Source organism: Schistocerca gregaria, chromosome 4 (genome assembly GCF_023897955.1).
Source record: "Schistocerca gregaria isolate iqSchGreg1 chromosome 4, iqSchGreg1.2, whole genome shotgun sequence".
Classification (NCBI taxonomy): Eukaryota; Metazoa; Arthropoda; class Insecta; order Orthoptera; family Acrididae; genus Schistocerca; species Schistocerca gregaria.
The window spans coordinates 123,846,912-123,870,608 of record NC_064923.1 but is presented as its reverse complement, the minus strand read 5'-3'; positions in this window follow the sequence as shown (position 1 = coordinate 123,870,608).

The window sequence follows — 23,697 nt, the reverse complement described above, 5'->3', positions numbered from 1 at the left end:
AAATCTTAATCTAGTCGCTTACAACGACCAACAACACACAAAACACAAAAATAACCGACGCCACGTCCTTTGTTGAAGCACCGGGTCGTTAGAATTAAATTGCTCACAGAGCTCCAGTGCGGGCTGCAATTATCCTCTAGCAGGGAAACTTGGTAGATATTGTAATGCGTTAATGCGAACCGATTTACGCTGGGGAAAAGAAGTTCCAGTGTTGAGCACCAGACGCAAATCTGGGGCTGTGAACGCAACAAACACGCACAGAAATGTTTGCATTTGTAATGGATTAGGAACAGAACGTGGACAGAAAAGGTCAAACAAGCGAGAAAGACGTAATGTTGATTTCATTTTTAAGCGCCGCTTACACAGTTTCTACATCTACATCTACATTCATACTCCGCAAGCCACCCAACGGTGTGTGGCGGAGGGCACTTTACGTGCCACTGTCATTACCTCCCTTTTCTGTTCCAGTCGCGTATGGTTCGCAGGAAGAACGACTGTCTGAAAGCATCCGTGCGCGCTCTAATTTTACATTCGTGATCTCCACGGGAAGTATAAGTAGGGGAAGCAGTATATTCGATACCTCATCCAGAAACGCACCCTCTCGAAACCTGGACAGCAGGCTACACCGCGATGCAGAGAGCCTCTCTTGCAGAGTCTGCCACTTGAGTTTGCTAAACATCTCCGTAACGCTATCACGGTTACCAAATAACCCTGTGACAAAACGCGCCGCTATTCTTTGGATCTTCTCTATCTTCTCCGTCAACCCGACCTGGCACGGATCCCACACCGATGAGCAATACTCAAGTATAGGTCGAACGAGTGTTTTGTAAGCCACCTCCTTTGTTGATGGACTACATTTTCTAAGTACTCTCCCAATGAATCTCAACCTGGTACCCGCCTTACCAACAATTAATTTCATATGATCATTCCACTTCCAATCGTTCCGCACGCATACTCCCAGATATTTTACAGAAGTAACTGCTACCAGTGTTTGTTCCGCAATCATATAATCATACAGTAAAGGATCCTTCTTTCTATGTATTCGCAATACATTACATTTGTCTATGTTAAAGGTCAGTTGCCACTCCCTGCACCAAGTGCCTATCCGCTGCAGATCTTCCTGCATTTCGCTACAATTTTCTAATGCTGCAACTTCTCTGTATACTACAGCATCATCCGCGAAAAGCCGCATGGAACTTCCGACACTATCTACTAGGTCATTTATATATATTGTGAAAAGCAATGCTCCCATAACACTCCCCTGTGGCACGCCAGAGGTTGCTTTAACGGCTGTAGACGTCTCTCCATTGATAACAACATTCTGTGTTCTGTTTGCTAAAAACTCTTCAATCCAGCCACACAGCTGGTCTGATATTCCGTAGGCTCTTACTTTGTTTATCAGGCGACAGTGCGGAACTGTATCGAACGCCTTCCGGAAGTTAAGGAAAATAGCATCTACCTTGGAGCCTGTCTCTAATAATTTCTGGGCCTCATGAACAAATAAAGCGAGTTGGATCTCACACGATCGCTGTTTCCGGAATCCATGTTGATTCCTACAGAGTAGATTCTGGGTTTCCAAAAACGACATGATACTCGAGCTAAAAAACATGTTCTAAAATTCTACAACAGATCGACGTCAGAGATATAGGTCTATAGTTTTGCGCATCTGCTCGACGACCCTTTTTGAAGACTGGGACTACCTGTGGTCTTTTTCAATCATTTGGAACCTTCCGTTCCTCTAGAGACTTGCGGTACAAGACTGTTAGAAGGGGGGCAAGTTCTTTCGCGTACTCTGTGTAGAATCGAATTGGTATTCCGTCAGGTCCAGTGGACTTTCCTCTGTTGAGTGATTTCAGTTGCTTTTCTATTCCTTGGACACTTATTTCGATTTCAGCCATTTTTTCGTTTGTGCGAGGATTTAGAGAAGGAACTGCAGTGCGGTCTTCCTCTGTGAAACAGCTTTGGAAAAAGGTGTTCAGTATTTCAGTTTGTTCAGTATGGGCACCGGAAACGTCGACGAGGCACTGCCTCCGAGAAATGACGTGATCAATAGCTGCTCGCAATAGTTCCATTGGAATCTGACCCACGTGTTCCTTCATACTTTCATTCAGTTCAGGCAGAGACCAAACATACACCTGGTAAAATAATTTTTTTTTTAATATTCACAGCCAAAAGTCGCATGAATTCAGATCAGGTGATGTTGCAGGCCATGCATCTTGAAAACCTCTAGATAAAACACGTTCGTCGAAGGTTGCATTGAGCAAATCAATCCTCCATACTGCATGAAAACGGTGGTTTCGACAGAGTTGCGCACTTCCAAAGCAGGAATCACATACTATACAAACAGGTCTCGATAACTTGCAGCCTGTCACGGTAGACTCGAGCGACCATCTGAGTGTATTCCCTTCAAAGAAATACGGACCCAGAATAACGATGCTTGTGAATCCACACCACACAATCACATACGGCGAGTGGAATGGCTGTTTGTGCACAACACGCGGTTTAGCAGTATCCCAAACCCTGCAGTTCTGTGTATCCACCCCACCTTGTAAAATAAAATGTGCCTCATTACTTCATAGAATATTGACAAATCACATATCATTAAGTGGAATCCTGCCACTCATCTCTTACAGGGAGCCTAGAAAGCTGTTTTCTCGAGCAGCTGCACAACATACAAGCAAATCATGTTAATGGAGTTTCTTAGAGTAATTGAATTGACAGTATTTAACTTTCGTTTCTACATGAGGGGTCGCAAGCAATTGGCAACATGAAGATATCAATGTCCTTTGATAGATGCAGCTCCTATGCAGGCAATTCACACAAGTTAAAAAGTCACTGCTATCGTTAATACCACTGTGGCTCTAATAAGTACGCGTCTTATATTGTCGCATTTATTCTCTTCGTGTAGAGGCCTCTCCTGTCGTGGTGACGTCCTAGTCAGCGTTCTATTGGCTGACGTCGTCTCACAGCCCTTTCTGCTGTATCGTTCTCGATCTTCGTGGCCGCGCTTGTCGTTACGGCGGAACAATTAATTTCGATCCGTGCCAGAAACCGACGAGCAAATTCAGTACGTTGCTGCGAATCATGAGATTTCACTTGCTGCACCGTCTGGTTCTTATACGATGACCAGTGTAGAACCGATAACTAAACTTTTCGTACTGTTGACCATGGGATGGACAATTCCCTTAACACTGTTCGAGCACTGTCGCTACCCAGAGCACGTCCTGCATGGTCAAATACAGCAACAGTACGAGCGAGATGTCGCAGTGGTTAGCCCACTGGCCTCGCATTCGTGAGGACGACGGTTCAAACCCGCGTCCAGCCATCCTGTTTCACGTTTTCCGCGATTTCTCTTTGAAAGGGCACTTCCGACTTCCTTCTCCCATCCTTCCCTAATCCGATTGGACCCACGACCTCGATTCTTGGCCCCCTCCCCCGAATCAATCAACAGCAACAGCAAACCGGCCGCTGTGGCACTTCAGTCCGGAACCCCGCTGCTGTTACGGTCGCAGGTTCGAATCCTTTCTCGAGAACGGGTGTGTGTGTTGTCCTTAGGTTAGTTAGGTTTAACTAGTTCTAAGTGAAGGGGAATGATGACCTTAGATGTGAATTGCCTGCATAGGAGCTGCATCTATCAAAGTCCCATAGAGCTTGGAGCCATTTTTTAGCAACAGCTATCTCGTCGGTCACTTCCACCGGGATAGGACGCCTTTCTCTTCAAGCAGCCACACCAAGTTCTCCCGTGTTTTCGAATTTCATTATCATCTTCTTTAAACCATTAAATGACATCGGGTCCCTCCTCAGATCTATCAGTCTCCGATACTCTATCAATGTTGAATGTGATTGCTGATGTCCACGTGAAATAGTTTGACAAACAGCGCACGGTCTCCCTTGTCTGTATCCATGCTGTTCCCTCACGTTATTGCTTGTCAAATGACAGAGTGGATGTCATACAGTCATAAAAATAGTGCACAGCGCCAGAGTTGCACCTGATGACCAATATTAGACTTAACTTTTTCCAGCGTAAATCGCTTCCACATTAACACACTGGCATATACATCAATTTCCGCTGCTATACGATAATTGCAACCCACGCTGGACCTTCATGAGTAGGTGTCCTTTAGTTATAACTACCCGGTACGATGCGACTAAACTCGACATTTGTCAGTAGTGACCCACAGTGTGTACTCTTACAAGGAAACAGCGGCACTCCATAAATAGGGACAAAATGTTGATATTTACAACAGATGCCACCACCTTAGGTAAAACGACCCGAAAACTGCTAATATGATCAACGCTTCCACATATTACGAAGGAGTCATTTGTTACTGTCACGTGGCAGGTACGTCTGCCACCTGGGTTCTCTGCTGCGCAGAGATCAGCTGATATACTCGTATTAAAAGTTGGGTAATGAAGTCGTGGCGTGTCATCTTCCTCTCCGAACGAACGTCTCGTCCAGGAGCTCCGAAATTAATGGCCTAGCGCGCAACTTGTGATGGCGATTTATTAACCCTCGGTTGCCGCAGGCAGAACCTTGCAGAACTTTCAGGAAGAGCAGGGATGTACTTTGCAGATGGCCCGAAAAACTTTGATGTCACACTATATCTATAATTAACAAAACATAAAAGCGACTCGTATTCCAGTCAATGAAATTATGAAGATAGCAAGCATAAAAGCGAAAAGTTAACTAGAACTTATACAGAAACCAGCTTAAAATTATTCGAACGTAAAAGAGAAACATTACTTCAGAAGGGAATGAGACAGCGCTGTAGCCTATTCCCATTGTTAATCAGTGTAGAAATGCATCTATCGAGTCAGACAGACGACGCGCCAAATCCTATGACAAATTCTGTGGTATTCGTCTCTTCAGAATTCAGACTTTCTTAAGACGCCTCCAGGCTTGCTAGTTAGGTTTAAGTAATTCTAAGTTCTAGGGGACTGATGACCACAGCAGTTAAGTCCCATAGTGCTCAGAGCCATTTGAACAATTTTTTACAACATGCTGATAAACTATGCCATGAATATCAAAGAATGAGATTACCATAGACCATTAGTTTCCCAGCAAAAGCAACCAATTTTGCTATTTTCGGTTGGGTGATGGAGATTTCCATACTGATCTTCGCTGTTTGCTCTCAGGATGAAAATTATGCAGCCAAGTTTCACTTGCAGTGATTACATTTGATAGAAACACTCGATTTTCTTCTAACATCAACTTTAACTGCATGCAGACCTGCACGCGAATGTCCCTTTGTTCCGGAATCAACAGTCTTGAAACCCATCAAGCTCAAACACATGTCATATGTAATTTTTCTGTCATCAACGTGAAATCTTCAGTATTTCAGAAAGTGATCTTAAGGTAATTCGTTGATTCTCTCTCACAATGACAGCAGCAGTGGTGATGTTTTCTTCTGTAACAGCAGTAATTGCAGCACCGGCCCCCACCATCCTTTGAAATTGACTCTCTTTCCTCTCTAAACATTTTAAATTACCTTCGAGCGGCGCTGTAGGGACGAACAGACTCTCCATAGGCCTGTAACATTGTATAGGCCTCAGCTGAAAATTTGTTGAGACGAAAGCAGAATTTCAAAGCAGCATATTGTTCCTCACATGTTACCTCCATTGTAGCGGTAGGCGATACTAAACATGTCTGCACTTGTTTGCCCCTCACAGGCGGGAACCAGGAGTCTCAACAGTGAAAGTACTACGGTGTGTTTGCTGCACATTAAGCTGACAGAATATCATAAGATTAAATTTTAGCGCGAGAAATTATGACAATAAAATAATTATGATTGTTCTTTATTGAACAGTCCTCGTATCTTCAAATAAGGGATACCTTACAAGACGATGTCTGTAAGTAACCCTGAAAAACAAGTTACATTCAGTCTATCGGCAATTGTGCTTACTCGTTCCATCATCTTTGCTACCTCCGTGGAGTGTAACCTTCTGCCGACTGGATGTCGGCGACTGCTGTCTTCAGCTGCTTACAGTTTCGTCGTTACAGTCTTCCACACCCTTCTATCAACATAATACTCACTACCTAACTTCTGCTGTTCGTTACGCAACTGCTGCACAATACGCTACTGCTCAAGATCCCCCATGCAAACTGTCTAATTTGTCTTCAGCTTCAACGATCGGTTCTGCACTGTGAGATAATATTATCCCAGATCAGAGACACCGAAATGCAAGCAAGCCCATCCCTCTATTTAAGAAAATAATCATAACCATTTGTGTCCGTGTTCTGATTGGTACTTCGATTTACTGGAGTCCTAGCCAGTGAACGAGCGTGACGACAAAGTGTGGCTCTACCGTCATAGGTGATGGGTCGCTCGTCGCTATGTTTCTTTTCTAGTAACTGTCCCTGCTGTGTATAATATATTTGTTCAGGCAGGCACCAGTCAAACACACCTTGCCTATCATTTATATCGGTAAATAACAGACAATAAATAATTTATATTAAATGAGAAATTTATTGGAAATAAAATACTAAATACTGTAGTCAACACAGTCGCAAAGTGGAGTACCAAACACTGAATTTTCAGCAAGAAAACAAAAAGAAAGATGATGGTCTCACATAAATTTATTAAATTCGTATTGGCTTCAACCATAAGTGACAGAATTAATATAGTAGTTTAGTACAGTTAAGATAGATTGACTCAGCGAATAATATTTGATAGAGTCCCTAGTTAATGAGCTACCTTTTAAGCAAATCAATGTCCAAGACACCATTATAGACCAGGTGGTGCAGCAGCAGCACTTAAATATCGCCTTGGAAACCAATTCGTGTTGGTCATGTCACTAAGCTGTTAAAAAACTACGTTAAAAATGACCTCATTGGAAGTACATTGTTTTCTTTACAATTAAACATAATGCAATTAGTTTCCTCCCACACTGGTCACTTGTCTATCTTACAAACATTCCATCATAAATACTACAATTCCGAATAGCACCCGCGCTCTGAAGGTTCCGAACAAACTGAATTATGTATATAGATAATAATAATAATAATAATAATAATAATAATAATAATAATGACTCATTGGCCTGGTGCAAGTATTTCTACTGGACGCCATTTCGGCGACTTGTGTGTGCCCAACTTACCTCAGTTATCCAATTGGAGAAAGGAGGCCTACAGTTTAACGGGAAATCCGAACCGGATCTTGTTTCTGGCTGTTTCTTGTATCGATGAGAGGTGAAGACTAGGTTAAAACGAAGACAGATTAACCTGTGGTCCAACCGAGATTCGATTCCACAACCTTTCGGTTTCCAACCATGCATTTTACGGCAAGACTACCATGTCCGTCATCTATGCAGGTGGTTCATCTAGTAGGACGAGATTAGTTTGCAGTGCTAAAATATCTGACTTCTATGGCCGTACCATGTAAGTGCATTGACTTAGACATTCACATTTCTTACACCGCTAAGAGACGGGAAGTGTCAATATTTGACAAAAATTTGAATTTGATACCACTGCTCTTTCCTGACAATACAAGGTATTAATGAACGGACGGACACACAGACAGAAAGAGAACGAAGAGCAAAAAATATAGTTTTATGTTATGCAAATTAACTATGTCTCAAATTTCATGATTCTAGGTCAGCGGGACGTATTCTATAGGTAAAGATGAGATAGCGAGTATTGAAATAAGTGACATAAATGGTCGTATCTTTAGACTGCGTTGACTTAGAAGCTTAATTTTTTCATATTGCCATGGTGCAATAGAACCTAGTAAGCGGTGTATGTGACGTAAATCCCAAGTTGACATCTTCACCGTTCCTGAGAAAAAGGGGTCTTCACAGACAAACAAAAAAGTGATCCCTTAAGATAGTGGTCGGACCGAATCAAATATTTTTTTCGTGTGGCCCGTGGTTCTCAGCCGTATTTTATAATAATATGCATCTATCAACAAATACCAGAATCCAGAAACGTGAACTAAGAGTATAGTTTCCTGCTCACTAGAAAACAATAATACGTACATGGACAGTAACATATTAAGATGTGCTTAATTTTAATTTACCACGGTGATTTCAGTTGAGAACTTCGTGAAGTTGGGCACAAAGGGATAAGTAGCGCAGCCACTGCGGTGTTAGAGGATGTGACAGGAGGAATGCTTTATTTTTTGTCTTCCAGTACTGACAGCTCACAGACGTACACGACTCCTAACAGCAGCTGCTAAGGTGTAAAGTTTGACACGAAAGTAACATGGATTCCTGAGTGCGCATTACAGAGTGGGCCATCTTCAAATGCAATACAAATTTGTAGCAAGGAATACGAAATTAAATTAAGAATGATTTGTATTGTATTGTGTGGAACTGGGGACCTAGAAACGACGGAGAGGCTTCGTTCTCGCCGTAGCGCGCAGGGCCCTACAACAGGCTACGCGGTTTGGCCCCCCAGTGCACACACCCCCTTCAGAAACGTCTCACACCAGACGAGTATAACTCCAATGTTTGCGTGGTCTCTACCACGCGTACGTGGAGAAAGTGTTAGCGCAGCAATCGCCGGCATAATGTAACTGAAGGGAACCAGCCCGCATCCGCCGAGGCAGATGGAAAACCGCCTTAAATACCATCCACAGGCTGGCCGGCACACCGGACCTCGACACTAATCCTCCGGGCAGATTCGAGCCGGGGACCGGCACGTCTTCCCGCCCGGAAAGCAGCTAGTTAGACCGCATGAGTAACCGGACGGGCTAAGAATGATTTAAATAAAGAAAACTAAAAAAAATGATTCAAATGGCTCGGAGCTCTATGGGACTTCACATCTATGGTCGTCAGTCCCCTAGAACTTAGAACTACTTAAACCTAACTAACCTAAGGGCGTCACACAACACCCAGCCATCACGAGGCAGAGAAAATCCCTGACCCCGCCGGAAATCGAACCCGGGAACCTGGGCGTAGGAAGCGAGAACGCTACCGCTCGACCACGAGATGCGGGCCTAAGAAAACTACGCTAGTTCCTTTTTTTAAAAAAAAAAAGCTTTCGAGAATCTGTTCTCATTTCCAAGTCCACTTGTGCATGTGTTGACATGAATACTGTGATACTAATTTAAACAAACGTACTTCAAAAGAGAACAAATTCTCAAAATGCATTGTGTTAAGCGTAAAAAATAGGTATATGGTGAAGTTTTCATTATTTAAATCACATATGACACAGTTGCAGGCTTCCCTGAGTCATCTGATATGATGAAAGAAATTAAATTAAATTAAGGCTGTTTTAATACAACGCAATGAATAGAAGAAAAATTAGGTTCAAAAACATTTGTGATCCTGTTTCATATTGCATCAGGCACTTACACGTAAGTACCGTTCCTGATGCTGATCAATCACTCGCTTCGTCAGGCAATTAAAATGTCACAACTTTGGGGTTGCTGAAGGTGGCGATACACTGAAACGGACAACAGTCGACACAAAGTGTAGGAATGGTGCCGACTTTTAACAGCTTGTACTACAGGGGGGGAGGGCGGGGGGCGGTGCCCAAATTTTCGCGCCCATAGTATTGCTGGTCTAGTTTAGGCTCACAGAATACTAATTTAAGTATGTTAATAATTAATAATGAGATCGGTACATGTGCGGCCCGAGGTGCCGGCCCACTATATCAGGATTGGTTCTCGACCAAAATATTCGACGAGCACCAAAAATAGGTTCAATTAAGCCGACTGAGATACCAAATCCGAAAAGTAATATGAGGCCATCATTCATAACCTTTATAACAAAAAAATTCAAGTGAATGTCTTATTTGTACAAGTGTGTCATATCAGAAAAGAGCTTAATTTCTTCCTTGTTTACAACGTTCTCTTGTTTTTATGTCCTCCAACCACAATCTAAATTACAGCGGGCTTAACTACTGACTTGTCTCCATCAAACTGCGTACTTAAGTAGTACACAGAAATTTTCACAGAAATACCTTACATACACTCCTGGAAATGGAAAAAAGAACACATCGACACCAGTGTGTCAGACGCACCATACTTGCTCCGGACACTGCGAGAGGGCTGTACAAGCAATGATCACACGCACGGCACAACGGACACACCAGGAACCGCGGTGTTGGCCGTCGAATGGCGCTAGCTGCGCAGCATTTGTGCACCGCCGCCGTCAGTGTCAGCCAGTTTGCCGTGGCATACGGAGCTCCATCGCAGTCTTTAACACTGGTAGCATGCCGCGACAGCGTGGACGTGAACCGTATGTGCAGTTGACGGACTTTGAGCGAGGGCGTATAGTGGGCATGCGGGAGGCCGGGTGGACGTACCGCCGAATTGCTCAACACGTGGGGCGTGAGGTCTCCACAGTACATCGGTGTTGTCGCCAGTGGTCGGCGGAAGGTGCACGTGCCCGTCTACCTGGGACCGGACCGCAGCGACGCACGGATGCACGCCAAGACCGTAGGATCCTACGCAGTCCCCTAGGGGACCGCACCGCCACTTCCCAGCAAATTAGGGACACTGTTGCTCCTGGGGTATCGGAGAGGTCCATTCGCAACCGTCTCCATGAAGCTGGGCTACGGTCCCGCACACCGTTAGGCCGTCTTCCGCTCACGCCCCAACATCGTGCAGCCCGCCTCCAGTGGTGTCACGACAGGCGTGAATGGAGGGACGAATGGAGACGTGTCGTCTTCAGTGATGAGAGTCGCTTCTGCCTTGGTGCCAATGATGGTTGTATGCGTGTTTGGCGCCGTGCAGGTGAGCACCACAATCAGGACTGCATACGACCGAGGCACACAGGGCCAACACCCGGCATTCTGGTGTGGGGAGCGATCTCCTACACTGGCCGTACACCTCTGGTGATCGTCGAGGGGACACTGAATAGTGCACAGTACATCCAAACCATCATCGAACCCATCGTTCTACCATTCCTAAACCGGCAAGGGAATTTGCTGTTCCAACAGGACAATGCACGTCCGCATGTATCCCGTGGCACCCAACGTGCTCTAGAATGTGTAAGTCAACTGCCCTGGCCAGCAAGATCTTCGGATCTGTCCCCCATTGAGCATGTTTGGGACTGGATGAAGCGTCGTCCCACGCGATCTGCACGTCCAGCACGAACGCTGGTCCAACTGAGGCGCCAGGTGGAAATGGCATGGCAAGCCGTTCCACAGGACTACATCCAGCATCTCTACGATCGTCTCCATGGGAGAATAGCAGCCTGCATTGCTGCGAAAGGTGGATATACACTGTTCTAGTGCCGACATTGTGCATGCTCTGTTGCCTGTGTCTATGTGCCTGTGGTTCTGTCAGTGTGATCATGTGATGTATCTGACCCCAGGAATGTGTCAATAAAGTTTCCCCTTCCTGGGACAATGAATTCACGGTGTTCTTATTTCAATTTCCAGGAGTGTAGTTTTAGGACAAGGGTAAAAGCATGGGACAGCATATGTTTACGCCAATTATATGTGTGATTGTTGAGTTCATTACTCATTTTAATTCAGTCATATTTTAAAAAATCGTCGTTAGCCAGGAAGTAGTTAAGTTAAAGATATACTATGCTTCTACGTGAAACTTACTGGCAGATTAAAACTGTGTGCCGGACCGAGACTCGAACTCGGGATCTTTGCCTTTCGCGGGAAAGTACTCTAGACACGAGATCAAGTCTCGGTCCGGCACACAGTTTTAATCTGCCAGGAAGTTTCATATCAGCGCACACTCCGCTGCAGAGTGAAAATCTCATTCTGGTATGCTTCTACGTGTTAGCTATGCTACTGGGCTCCAGTTCGACGTATTGTTTATCAGTACGACAGTATTGTTTTACCTATTGTATTTTTTATTGTTATTTATTTTATGACCTTCATTGGACTGCTATAGCCAGTTACACAGAGATTTATTCAAAATGGTTCAAATGGCTCTGAGCACTATGGGACTTAATATCTATGGTCATCAGTCCCCTAAAACTACTTAAACCTAACTAACCTAAGGACATCACACATATCCATGCCCGAGGCAGGATTCGAACCTGTGTCCGTAGCAGTCGCGTGGTTCCGGACTGAGCGCCTAGAACCGCTAAACCACCGCGGCCGGCTAGGTCTACATAAGGGATGTCCGGACACTTTCGATCTGGTAGTGCATGTGACTGGGCTGGTTCTCTTTCTCCAAAGTTCCTTTTCAATATGATAACACACTGGTACGAGAAAAAAAAAATCGAAGTAAGGCGTTTCATTACGAGAGGGCACTTTAATTCTTCTTTGTGTTTGTTGTAAAATATTATGAAAATTTTGGAATGTTATTGTTCTTTTTCATTGTCGGTGGGACACGTGAAGTTTGCTACGTTCCCAGTTCTCACAAATTCCAGAATTGTTGGTGATACCACTGTCCTTAAGCAGATTCTGGTCACATCCGTAAACTGTCCGTCTATCTCAATAATTGGCAGGTGGGGCCACGGTGCTTTAATCCACTATGAAGAATATTTTCCTTGCTGACTGGGTGTTTCTAACGAACAATTTTGAATTGAAACGTTAATAATAAATTCGGCCTATTGTGTTTCAGTATCGTGTTTACTTCATCAAAATGGTTGAAATGGATCTGAGCACTATTGGACTTAACATTTGAGGTTATCAGTCTCCTATAACTTAGAACTACTTAAGCCTAACTAACCTAAGGGCATCACACACATCCACGCCCGAGGCAGGATTCGAGCCTGCGACCGTAGGAGTCGCGCGGTTCCAGACTGCAGCGCCTAGAACCACGTGGCCACCGAGGTCGGCCAGAGATTTATTCATGGAGTTACTATATTCAACGTTACAATTCAGCTCAATAATAATTCAATAACACAGTTCAGTAATTGCAAGTACACAAAAGATCAATTTGTCATTGCGTAAAGGGCTTTTTGCTCTTTTGATTGCCCAGTATTTCTTCATTCTTTCTGATTTTTTTTCCTTCTTCATTTGCGATCACCACTCGTATAGCCCTTTTATTCATATTCGTTTGCAGTCTGGCTTTTGTGCTCTGCAGTATTTTGGTTTTATCTGTTTGTCTGCTGTAATTTGGAGTTCTCTAATATCTTCCTTAATTCCATTAATATATTTGTGTTGCTCTTATTGTTCCGCAATTTTCATGTTATTCTCATTCCAGTTCTGTTTTCTGGCATTCTGATTAGATCTACAATAAATAAGGCACGTTCCCTTCTGACTGTATTCATTACTGGTTCTATTTTCTTATATACTTTTTCATTTCAAGTTATTCTCTAATGCCTGTTTACTTGATATTGGTTATTAATGCATGTCCTAGATGTCGTTCTTTCTGTATTGAGCATTCTGCTCTCTTAATTGTTCTTAAGGAGGTTTCATCTATATATATTGATTATGGTGGTATAACTGTTTTGCAACGTTTCGATTTTCCAGCTATCGACAGCTTTTTTGTTGCTTGTATTCTTTTTATAATGTAATTTGCTTTGTTCAGTCTCCTAGTTCTGTTTTTCCCTGTCGGTTTCTCATTTACATTATATGTTACGATTTCACCCGAATATTGAAATTTATCATTAACTTTGATTTCCTATTTTTCTATTGTATTATGTTTGCAAGTGGTGAACGAGTCAGCATAATCTCTATTTTCTTCAAAAGTTATTCTAAGGCCACTTATCTATAGTATATGTAATAGCGATTTAACTTCTTGTCTGATTTCTTGAACATTATTAACTAGCAAGGCAAGTTTATCATCAAATCTCGAACAGGATAATTTCATATCATTTTCCTGGCTTCCAATTCTTACGTTCTTTGGCTTACCCTTGTACTGTTCTCTCATTATATATTCTGAGAACAGGAGAATAGAGGTAGTGTACGCAGTCGCACTGCCTTATGCCTGTTAATGCTTCACAGATTTCTCCACTAAACTTCACTTTTGATTCGATGTTGGTCAAAGTAAGCTCTACTAATTTCATAAGTTTTCGATGAAGACGTAGATTCCTTAGACTTTTTAGAACGAAAGGTTTATGGAGATAGTCATAATCCTTCCTAATTCTACAAGCGTTATTGCCAGAGGCTTTTTTTCAATTTCCCGTACTATGCTATAAGAATTTTAAACTAATTATCTGCTTCATACAGCTTCTCCGGGACCTGAAACCTCCCTGTTATTCCCGTAAGTCCTGTGCTAGTTGTTCATTGATTCTTCCACACAGGATGTTGGGTAAAATCTTGCAGTTGTAGTGCAAGGAGAGAGATTCCTCTATAGTTGTCCGGACTGATCTTAACTCCATTCCTGTGTTGGGGTGGATGATGGCCGTCTTCCAATATTTGGCGACGTGTTCAAAATTTTTGTTACAGCCTTGTGTGAGGAGATCTTGATCGTTTCCACATTTCCTCAAAACTAGATGTCTTTCACATGTCTTACAATTTTTTTATTCTTTGAGTGATTTTTCTACTTCGTGGGTAGCTGAGGAGTCTAATTTTCTGGGGTTGGTTCTTACTGGAACACTTACGTTTATTGTATTTGTAAGAGTTCTTTCGGTTCTTTTCCGTTTAGAGATTTACAAAACGTTTTCGTCATGATTTGTTACTGTGAGTCAAACTTCCATTTTAGTCATTCATGGTTAGCGTATGAGGCTCGTACTATTGTAGCATCTTTCCTTAAGATTTTGTAGTAGTTCCAGGAATGGGTTTTCGGTAATTAGCTTCTCTGAATTTTATTACGTCTATATGAAGTCCTCTCTTCATTCGACTAATACTACGGGTGAATTTTTGCTTTCGTTTTAGAGGGTAATGACATTTTATGCTGTTGTGTGTGCGTGCGTGTGTGTGTGTGTGTGTGTGTGTAATTTCAACCATCTTTGATGTGTTGCTTCATTGAATTTGTCACATTCCGGTGTCCACCACGTGCGTTTTCTTGTTGGTTTCGATGGAGCTAGATTATCGACGTTTTATTTTCTTCTAAATCACCAGTTGGTGTTATTTGTTGATAGTTATCGGTTTTAATTAGCGTAATGTGGGCCATAGCTTCTAATATTCGTTTTATTGGTTTTTTCCTTCTTTTTCTTTCAAGGAGTGAATTTTATTTTAGTTTCAACTATGAAATAGACTGAACCCTTATCTACTTTTTTCAATCCTTCAACGTTGTAAATTTTCGCACAGCTACCACTCTCGCTTCCTCCAATCTGGAAGTTTCCAGGTTTTAAGATAATTTAGTTTCACCCTGACGTATATCGATTCAGATATAAGATTGTGTTCTTTGCAGTGTACTACAGTGCGATAATACAAAACAAGCTGCCCTTCTGTGAACTTTCTCGATGTATTCCGTGAGTCCCATCTGGTAAGTTTTCCACACCGCGCAGCAGTATTCTATAAGAGGACGGACAAGCGTAGTGAAGGCAGTCTCCTTAATAGATCGGTCACATTTTCCAAGTGTCTGCCAATAAAACACAGTCTTTGGTTAGCCTTCCCTACAACATTTTCTGTGTGTTCTTTCCAATTTAAGTTGTTCGTAATTGTAATTCCTAGATATTTAGTTGAACTTGCGGCCCTTATATTTGACCGATTTATCGTGTAACCGAAGTTTAACGGATTCCTTTTAGCACTCATGTGGATGACCTTACACTTTTCGTTCTTTATGGTCAACTGCCAATTTTCACACCATTCAGGTATCTTTTTTAAATCGTTTTGCAATTTGTTTCGATCTTCTGATGACTTTATTAATCGACAAACGACAGCGTCACCTGCAAACAACCGAAGACGGCTGCTCAGATTGTCTCCCAAATCGTTTAGATAGATAAGGAACAGCAAAGGACCTATAACACTACCTTTGGGAACGCCAGAAATCACTTCTGGTTTACTCGATGACTTTCCGTCAGTTACTACAAACTGTGACCTCTCTGACAGAAAGTCACAAATTCAGTCGCATGACTGATACGATATTCCATAAGCACACGATTTCACTATAAGCCGCTTGTGTGGTACAGAGTCAAAAGCCTTCTGGAAATCCAGAAATACGGAATCGATCTGAAATCCCTTGTCAATAGCACTCAACACTTCATGTGAATAAAGAGCTAGTTGTGATTCACAAGAATGATGTTTTCTAAACCTGTGTTGACTGTGTGTCAATAGACCGTTTTCTTCGAATATATGTTCCAGAATCCTCCTGCATATTAATGTTAATAATATCGGCCTGTAATTTAGTGGATTACTTCTGCTATCTTCCTTGAATATTGGTGTGGAGCTAATGCATCAGCATACTCCCAAGGAAACTAATCGGTAAACAGTCTGGACCAGAAGACTTGCTTTTATTAAGTGATGTAAGTTGCTTCACTACTTTGAGGATATTTACTTCTACGTTACTCATGTTGGCAGCTGTTCTTGATTCGAAATCTCTAATATTTACTTTGTCTTTTTTTGTGAAGGCATTTAGGAGGGTTGTGTTTAGTATCTCTGCTTTGGCAGCAGTGTCTTCGATAGTATCTCCATTGCTATCGGGCAGAGAAGGAATTGATTGCTTCTTACCGCTAACAACTTCGCATACGACAAGAATCTCTTTGGATTTTCTGCCAGGCTTCGAGACAAAGTTTCGTCGTGGAAAGTGTTATCTGTTCATGCTGAATGTTCTTTTAGTGTGTTGGTGTGCATTTAGGTGATAGCAAACGCTCCGGTTCGTTCCTGTCTTCTATTTGGCTACCCACCCAAACCGACTGCCTTTGTCTGCCTTTTTGAGCAGGACGTTTTTTTCCTAAATTACCTTTTCCTATTTGAATTTCAAAGGTAATTAAGCGTCGATTTACAGCTACGGTTTTTAACCGCAGAGGCTGTTTGTTCCGCGAGAGCTGTTTTATTTCCCCCTCAACCCCTCCCCCCCCCCCCCTCCCTATTCGTCTTTTGGGACGTGCCGTGCGAGAGAATCACTTCTACTCCTGCTACACCAGGATGACATTATTTTAAATGATTTCGAGGTTATAGTTTTCAAAAAATAATTTTCTTTTTCAAACTAAGTTCCTCACGCTGCTATGCAATGCTGAATTTAACTCGTGATATTGAGAGACGCAGAAATGATATCCTCATATATTACATACATCCTATGGCATTTATTCTTGTATTTCTCTGTTTAATATTTGCGAGAAATATTGAGGAGCTTCGAAGCGACGCTCTCGACAATCAGCCATGCATTCGGAACTGCCGCGTGCAGGAGAACTCGTTCAGGGCATCCTTCCTTTACCTGCGGCCGCCCTCCTTTGATCACAACGCAGGTCACGCTTAACCTAGGTACACATGTGAAAGTTTTACACTCTCAGAGAGATTTTGCGAGTAACACGTGCCGAGTAAATAGCGCTGTGAGTCAGCTCGCCGGCAGTACCCGAAAGTGGAGAAAAATCTCAGATATTCGCGTTGTGAGAGGTTAGAAATCTAGGGTAGGCGACAACTTCCATCTCTCGAGGCCTGCTCGCCATAGTTCTCAGACAAAAAAAATTACACCGGCGTTGTCGGGGGCGCTGATAATACGCGGAAGTGCTGGGCAGCCGTATTTCATCCAGGGCTTGTGCCGTATTTCCAAGTTTTTAAGTCATCACATCTTGGTACAATATCCTGCCGTACTCTGCACACAGTTAATGGAAGTACTCAAGAAACTGCGTATTTTGAAACATTTTTGTGCTAATGGGATGTTTCTAGTGAATAAACCGTCCGTTGTACCCTGTTCACAAACTGCACGAGCAGTTAGCGTATTTCTAAAGCTCTAGTCTTAAACAATGCAACGCTGCAAATACCTTACAGACATATTATATAGAATTAGTAAATAATGATGAGACGCGTACTTACATAAATATTAATGAGAGACTAGAGCGTTATTCATTGCGCCAAGTACACAGCGCAGCTGTCTTCTCCATAAACAGGTACGGGCTTTGTCAGGACACTTAGGACTTTCCACCGTGATACGCACGGTGAAGTGGATGTCAGAGGTGTGTCGGCAGAAATACGTGATAAAGAAGCTGTCCGGCAGTGAAAAAAAGAAGCTGTCCGGCATTGGACTCAGGACGAAGTTGTGCATTTAGTTAGTGTGCAAGGGCCAACGATGTGGAATGTACAGGTATTTCTCACTGTTAGTTTACAATCTCGGCTGGCTTTTGGCTTGGTCCGTGAGCGAGCGGAGTATAGCGGAGTGACAGATGGGTCTTCATAAGGGCTGGGATACACGGGAGAGCCTTCTGCCCTCGGAGAGCTTAGTGCTCTCAGTTAGCACTCGCAGAATTGTTTACACTGGCTGACAAAGTTTCGTTGACAGTTGCTGTCTAATAGTTACTTGCTAGAACTTTCTGTAGGTGACTGAGAGTACTGCGAGACCAGATGCCGGACGTGTTTACACACAGCAGGATGAAAGAGTCTGTGAGAGCTGAGAGATCACTCTCCGCTAGATTTTTCAGTCTTAGTTTTGTGCGAGAAGGAAGAGGTTGTGTTGGGAGAGCGTCGGGCTGCGGTTGCACTTTCAATAGTTTTAGTGACAAAGAAAAAACCTGAACGACCGTGACCGTGTTGGAAAAAGAGGATGGATTAGGCAGCAGGGTGAATTTTGAGGATGCTAGAATCTCACTATAAAGCTTGTGACAGAAGATCCACAAAAGTATCGAAATTTTACGAGAATGACATCCAAAAAAAATTGAAGAAGTAATCACAATTGGACCTGAAATTGCCAAGCAAGAGATTATTATGTGTACCGTAAATCCATGAAAGATGTACTGCTTATGTCAACAAGATTTCAAGCAGCAGATATGTTTGTTCTCTCTAACAGTTGTTAAAGTATCAGTCACGATGTAACAACGCTACACCAGATTTATCTAGATACCCATATTCGTTCAAAAGTGAAATAGAGCGGATACTGATAAATGAAGAATTTTAAGACATACGTTTATTTGAATGTGTTTATTTGTACTGACTTAAGGACTCACACATAAGTTTCTGCAGACCTGTTCGTAACCAATAAATACCATGCCACAGGCAATATATTAGTAAATATACAATGCCCATGCCGCTAAAACTCAAAAGAAAGTCCCGGTACGATCAGGGGGTTATATAGTGTGGTAGCTCTCCGTTCCCCATTCGTGCAAAACATTTCTGGTTTTACCTAAAGCGCGTGCTGTGAAGTTTTGTCCTCCAGAAATTTTTAGAACATTCGAGAGTATTCTAGAACATTCCAGAACATTCGAGAGTATTCGTTCGAGAGCATTCCACAACATTCCAGAATTTTCCGGAATGTTACACAATAATCCGTGATGTCCTGGAAAGTTCGAGAATAGTTTGGAACATTCGGCAAGAGTCTACAATGTTCGGGAACATCCTGGAACATCCCAGATCATTGTGGGACGGTCTGGAACACTCTGGAATGTTGGGGAATATTGCAAAACATTGTGGGCCATTCGAAACCTTTTTGATATGTTCTGTAATCGTCCACTGGAGGGTCTAACCATTGGTAAAGACCCGTAGTGGGTTCGAGCTTCAGTTTCTTATCAGTGACGAAGGGAGGAACCGAAAAAGTAGTGCATAAGTGAATAAAAACCAACAGTGAAGTGTGAGTAGTCAAAGTGATACATTGAATAAATGTACCTACAATATTTTATCATTGCATGACATAGCCCAGGACATATTATGCACAAGGCCAGACGCTACATGATACTGGTGCTACAAATAAATACCTCGGAAACGCCGGGTTCCTACGCTACTATATTGTAGATACTACTATTACTTGAAGTTAAATGGCAATTTTCCGAGTTCGAAAACGATTACTTTCAACCATAAATTATCTTGTTTCGCTGTGTTAATCTTTGTTACAAAACTCCTTTGCCGGATTCCTTAAATTCTGAATATTACGGTAATTTTTTTCTGTGGAGGTATTAAAAACTGTAGTCATTTCAGTCAACAAACTTTGCTTCTTATCTCGGTTCTCGCGCAGTCCGGAACCGTGCGACTGCTACGGTCGCAGGTTCGAATCCTGCCTCGGGCATGGATGTGTGTGGTGTCCTTAGGTTAGTTAGGTTTAAGTAGTTCTAAGTTCTAGGGGACTAATGACCACAGCAGTTGAGTCCCATAGTGCTCAGAGCCATTTGAACCATCTCGGTTCCATACATCCCACCACAAACACTAAATGGGGCTTTTTATCATCATTTTCCGGTTAACATATTGCCTGCCTATCTGGAGAAAGTGGCGTGTTAGCAAAGACCACGGACGTGGTTTATGCCCAATGGCGCACCAGCACATTTCCTTCGCAGTGTGCGGGGACGTTTGACGCTTCATTTCAGGACTGCTTCATTGGTCTGGGAGGCTCCACACCTTAGCCTCCCCGTTCCACAGCCTTCAATTTCCTAGTCTTTTGGTTATGAGGACACTTAAGGCATTAGTCTGTGCCACCACAGTCAAAGATGTTCAGACACTACAAGGTCATGGTTTCAATGCATGCCAACACGTACAAGAACAACTGGGTGCATTTTAAAGAGTGGCGAGTGGATGTATTGGCATGGACGAGCATCATGTTGAGCACCAACTGTAACAAGTGTCTTGAATGGACGTCAGGTTGATCCTCTCCTATGAACCAATGTACAGGTCGAGAAACTGTTTATTTCCGGACCCACGTTTATGGCCTTTTTTTTCTCGGGGGGGGGGGGGGGGGGCTATTACCTCGCGAAATATTCGAAAATTTGAACACCTTACATACGGTGAAAAACTCCCTTGGAACATGCCGATGTCACTTTTACGTCTAAAGATTTCTCCCTGTTAAGAATAACTTGTGTTCTGTCTGATAGAACTCTACGATGCATTCACACAGTTGGTTTGGTAATCCATATGCTCGTATTTTGTCCGCTATGCAGCAGTACAAAACTGTATCGAACTGCTTCTGAAAGCCAAGATCCACAGTTTCAATTTCGACGCCAGTATTTACAGGGTGTCTGTGCAAGAGGTATACACGAATATATGTTTATAAGGGAAGAAATCGAGATTTTATGCTATTGAGTAAATACGCAATCGATAGAGACACTCTCAAAGATGTGGTCCTCAACAGTGCTGAGTCGCATGGCGTAAGTGTGCCAGTGACACGGCACACATTTCTCGACACGTTGGCGAAATGTGGGCTTCTGTACATGTCTCCGACATTTATTTTCCAGCAGGATGGTATCCAACCCCACTATCATGGAGATATACCAGATTTCACCACGAGATGTTTCCTGAGGGTTTGATCGGAAGGATGGGTTCCATCGCCTAGCCCCCGGGGTCTCCCTGTCGACTCCGCTGGGTTTTTAGAAGGGTGGAGCCCCTACACACCCACAGCAAAGTGGTGGCCATCTCAGAAGATCTACTGTCACTGCCGTATTCTGTAGTTGCTAATCGAGGACTTCAAGGAAAATGGAACCGTGATGTTATCCATACGTCTAGGTAGGCTTACCCACTTATACGGTCGCACCGAGGAGATAGATAGTGGACGAAATGTGAATGAAGTGTAGCGGTTTAAAGAGCAGAGGGGAGGGGGGGGGGGGCGAAAGTGCCAAGACAGTTGCCAACGGAAACAAACCTCTGTGACAGTCTCGTCTGGTAGTAAGAGTAGTATGGTTGTCTTGATATCTGCTACAGATCATGCAAAGGTGAGGTTGCTGTTAATTTTGGGTACTGTGCAAAGCTGGGTACCGTTGTCGTAGCTTACGTCGTCATAAAGAGTATCAATCCCATCGAGGAGGGGTACTGGGCATCTATGAGTCTCCCAGGCCAGCTGCAGCGTCTGCACCTGTAACAAGCCAAGGTTTGAATGGTCGATTGGTCATAAATCGATCACATTGTGAAGTCTTTTGGTTGGGTTTGTTCGCGTTTAGGGTGCAATACGACTTTCCTGCGTTTCCCGTCTATATGCTGGTTTACAGCTGGCAATGCCATTTAGCTCTGCTGTGCTGCAGGGGTTCACCAGTATTTGCTATATCTGTGAGTTGGTGCTATACATGGGTGGTTAATTGTCCCTAAATAGAGGAGTTTTGGGCGGTTGTATTTCCTCCTGTGGTTGTGGTCGTAATTTCCTAGGTTAAGGAGGAAAGAATTTTTCGAGTGCCTCGTTTTCCTGTAGCGAGTTTTTTGATCACCTCCTTGACAGTCTCAATGTGGTATTCTTTGTGAAGATCCGCGACAAGTGTGTATCCGCTGGGTGTGGTGCATGGCGGTTTATTGAGGACACTGTTTACAGAACAAGGCTTCTACATCTGGTAGATCTGAGACAACGGATCTACGCCACAGAAGAAGCTAATAACATTTGTCATTCTTATGAACATGTGTCTAGGATTGAACTAACATTTCGGTATCTGTCTAGATACAAATAGTGCCCACACTAAATTGTAGGAACATACTTAAAAATGTTTGAACTCCTGTGTACAACGCTGGACAAATAAAGAAATAAACCTTAATAGGGACCGAAATATAAACAAATGTTTTTGTATGCCTCTAGCCCGGATATCCTGTATTGTTTTCTGGGTCCATATCGTTACTAGTCTTTGGTCTATAAAACCGTGAAAGTTTGGTCGGAAATCCGGTATGACTGCAAATAGTGGCTTTCCCACAAGACCCCGAATCTGAGCGTTTATTGTGCATGTCCGGATCTGATGGAAAGGCTTTGGCGGATCACAGAGGGACAGGTGCGTTTCCACGACATCCGCAAACAAACGACGGCCGAGTGGAGCCGTCTCGAGTGGAGGCTGACGTCCGGTCAAAACAGTTGCAAAGCGCTGCTCTCGAGGCGAGAGTCAGCAAAGTGTCCAGCGCGCGACAGCACAATAAATGGACACGGGCGAGCCGGCGCGCGGCTGTTGAGCAGTCACGCGCAGCTGCCGACCTGAGCAATGGGAGGCCGGCAAACACGTGCTGTAACATATCATTTCCGAGCCGCCGTTGTGTGCTTGACAGGTGGCTGCTGCGCCCGCCAGAGCCATCATGCTGGAGAAGGGAGCGTTCTCCAGCCTGGAGGTGGTGGCCCGGGCGATCGGTATGCATGCGACCCTGGTTTCTGTTAGTAACAAAAAGGTAGGGTCAAGTGTTTTGGATAGCCCTTGGGATAGGGGCCATTTGTATACCCAATGGGATCGTCTTAGTGCCACTATCCTACAGTAAAGGGCCAATGCTCCTGCTTAGGCAAATGGAGGAAATCGATTGGTTCTTTTTGCATTTGAAGTGGTCTATGATGGGATTGATGAGATCTGTGGAAGGACCATTAGTTGATGGGCGGTTGCTCAAAAAATTTCTCAAGAAGCACATTATTACATTTTCGCTCTTACCAGAGAACCTGAACCAAGTGAGGATTCCAAAACGGCTATGCACAGCAAATGGCTGAGATTTGTATGACATATTCCTAAGATCCCGATCTCGAAGAATCATGAAAATTTTCCTGATGTCTTTACCCGTTCCCAAGACACAGAGATTCAGATTTACCCTACGGCTACGCGTTAATTTCGATATGATGTGAAATCTAAATTATAAATAACCGCATCATTTATCTGGAACTGCCACAAGACCGTTTTCAAACATCTTTATCCGTTACTGAGAAACACCCTAAAACTTGTTTTTTGCATACCAAAACCTTTCCGAGACGGCTATGCGCAGCGATTGGCTGTACTTTTTACGATGTATTCCCAAGATACCAGTATCGAACAATCTTGAGAATTTTGCTGATATCGTTATTAATTTCCGAGATACAGAGATTCAAAGCTATCCTACTTGTAAACGTAAAATGCGCGCGGTGAAATCCGGTGTGAGGCGAAAACTTAGTTTATAAAGTGACG